Below are 2920 nucleotides of genomic sequence, written 5' to 3' on the forward strand. Positions count from 1 at the left end.
TTTAATTTGGCACACGCACGTGCCTCTGAGCTTCCACCCTGGGCTCAGCTCCCCTTGGGAATCAGAGCACAGGACCCTTTTCCAGGCAGACTCAATGGTATCGAACTGCCCTGCCCTGCGACAATCCACTCCTCCCCTAATCTGTAGGATCCATAGCTCCTGTCCAACAGGAAGAACACGCCCTGACAGCCACACGCATTCCTTCCATCTAGTGTGTCGCAACAAAACTTTTATGCACTGAGCCCTTCAGGATCTTAGCTTTGATAGTCAAAATCAGCCTGTTGAAATCAAAACTCTTTAAAACTATGAAGAGGCTCAAGACTTCGTTTTGAACTTCAAACCTGAGAATTAATTCCTTGTTTTTCTCTATTATAACACTCCTTCCCAAAGGAAATTGAGTGTAAATGGGGAGAGCCACAGGAATTTTAAAACAAACTAATAACAGGGTTTTTTTTATGGTAAATATTTTAAACTATTGTGCCCTATTCCTCAGCTGTGAGGATTGCTCACCAAAGGATCTTCACCCTTTGTGGCTGTGCTCACATCAGCTTGGGAAGAACACAGTTTACATGTACTGCTCTGGCCCACATCAGCCTTTTTTTCTATTTGTTACCAATGTCTGGTTACATCAATGTGTGTTCATCACAGACATTTGGTCTCCATCATTAGCCAAGTGGCTTGGATTCAGAGGCTCCAGATCCACAGAGCATGCAGATAGAAGCAGCGCCAGCCCGTTCAGCATATTCCAGTACTCGCCAAGAAAGCTCTGGCACGAAGCAGGAAAAACAAAAATGGAAAATATGTACGTGTTTGAGAATTGTTAATTGGGTATCATTCTTTGAAGCAAATAAGAATGCAAAAATTCTTTATCAGTAGCAAAGCTCACTTGTTCTTTAACGTCAACTGAAATGCCACGAATCCTTCCTGTCTTTCCAAGAATGTTTTGTTATACTTGATAATTTTTTCATTGAAATTTACTAAAATAACTCTGAAAGAAACTTCTGTTATACAGCTGCAAGCCTTGGAGCAGACGTGCATTTGGGTAAGCTCAGTGAGGAGAATTTATTTCTGTGTCAAGCTACCCTGGCTTGTAATTCTTTTCCTAAATTCCATACAACTTTGGTTAAAGTGAATATTGCCATTTTCTATCAATCACAGTTAAATGAGATCTATATGGAGGTCATTTCAACCTGAAACTCAAAGAAGCCCCGATGTCAGTGTTGCAGTAATTTCAACATCCAGTAATTTGTAGAGTCGTTCTGTCTCTGGCTTAGGTATGAGTCAAAGAAAGAAAAGGGTCAAAGAAACCCAAGTGATTCCTGGAAACCTAAGATTAAGAGGTCATTCGATACATTTGAAAGGTCTCATTTCCAACTCCCCAGGGGATGATAAATCATCTTATTTAAAAAATCTATAGCCTTCTCAAATCACTTGTTCTAATAGTCTATGTTCTTTGTGTTTTTAAAAAGTCTTTCCTGTTTATGAAATTAATGTTTTTTTTAGGTACATAATATAGAAAATAACAAAGAGGAACTCTCCCTCTCCACCCGCATGATACTGGCCCCCAGGGCTAATCGCTGAAATGCAGAGTCTGAGCGTTTTGAGTTCATGGGTGACTCAGAAATACCTGCGGTTTATCAGTTCAGCTTTGGGGCTGCCCTTCAGTACCCGTTGGGGTGAAGATTTGGAAGCCCTCGGGAGCGAAATCTCCTGAAGGAGTGCCCATGAGGAGCCTGATCTGGGGAGAAAGCCCTTAGTTGTTGGAGGGCACAGGTGGTACTGCGTGCTGCGTACAGGGTGTCCTGGGCTTGCCCATTCCATTATGACCCGAGCCCTGTGATGGTGTGCGGGGAGGCTGTGAATAAACATTGAAAAGCAATTTCGCTACTCTCTGACACACTGGAGTCCAGACAACACCACCTTGAGAGGCCTTTACAGGTTATCACAAAGTAGAGAGAGGAATTCTTTCCTGGGGCCCAGAGATGGCTTGAGTGCATCTGTGATGAGCCGGGCAGAACAGGGTTCTGGACTCTGTGCCCATGGGGAGCAGCCCTGCTGGTGAGCACATGTAAGAACTTCCCACCTCCAGGACCCCAAGATTCATTTGGAACATGTTTTGTAAGGCGGTTACGCTCTACATCATGCAAGAAAGAGGCAGGGACGAGGAAATGGGGTTTTGCCACCAGTGTGAACCCGTTAGTATCCACAGGAAGGGGAGGGCCATGAAAAACATTATTTTCAAGTGATAATTTTTCAAAATATGGGAATTTCCTTTTCTGGGGTGTTTTGTATCGTGCTTTTTTCATTTAACACTGTGTAATGAACAATTTCCTACTTCACCGAACACCCTTCAAAACATGTTTTTGGTTTTCTTCTAGCTCCTGGATTTCCAGTCTTGATTCAGGCCTCCGCCACTCTTAAGTGAAGCAGCATGAAGTATCGGGAGGGAAACCAACCAGACTTTGAGTTAGAATATTTGGCTTTGAGTACCAGATCTATCACTTATTGCCTGCATTAGCAAGTCTTTCAGTTACTTAATCTATAAGAGAGGAAAAATAATACTTCACAGGACAAAATAAGGATTAGTGAAATATATGTAAAGTACAAATATTTTCAACATCTATTATTTATCTATGTTTTTATAAAACTTCATACATTCCTTTATCACAGTCCATAGGGTTGTTTCCTCTCCCCTACCCAGCCTGCCTTGCCCCCAGACAATCTGGCTCATCACGCAGTCCAACCAATAACTCCTGCTGTTTTCTCATGTTGAGCAAAAAGAATGAACCAGTCCAAAGGGAATTCCGTGGAAAGCCTTGGGCTCGAGAGTTTACATTCTCACTCACGGTTCCATTCAACAAAGCCTTGGGGCCGGTGGGATCCCATCTGGATAGGAGAGAAAATCAAGAAATCTTGATTC

The 2920-nt window shown here is 42.7% G+C and overlaps 1 long non-coding RNA gene across 1 annotated transcript; it reads left to right on the plus strand.

Annotated features, from left to right (window-relative positions):
* The first annotated feature begins 1893 nt into the window (after nucleotides 1-1893).
* Nucleotides 1894-2611, plus strand: LOC139075367 (uncharacterized). Its single transcript, XR_011525722.1, has 2 exons — nucleotides 1894-2068; nucleotides 2379-2611. It is a non-coding gene; the product is annotated as an uncharacterized lncRNA (long non-coding RNA).
* The last annotated feature ends 309 nt before the right edge of the window (nucleotides 2612-2920 follow it).

This window comes from Equus przewalskii, chromosome 13 (assembly GCF_037783145.1).
Source record: "Equus przewalskii isolate Varuska chromosome 13, EquPr2, whole genome shotgun sequence".
Classification (NCBI taxonomy): Eukaryota; Metazoa; Chordata; class Mammalia; order Perissodactyla; family Equidae; genus Equus; species Equus przewalskii.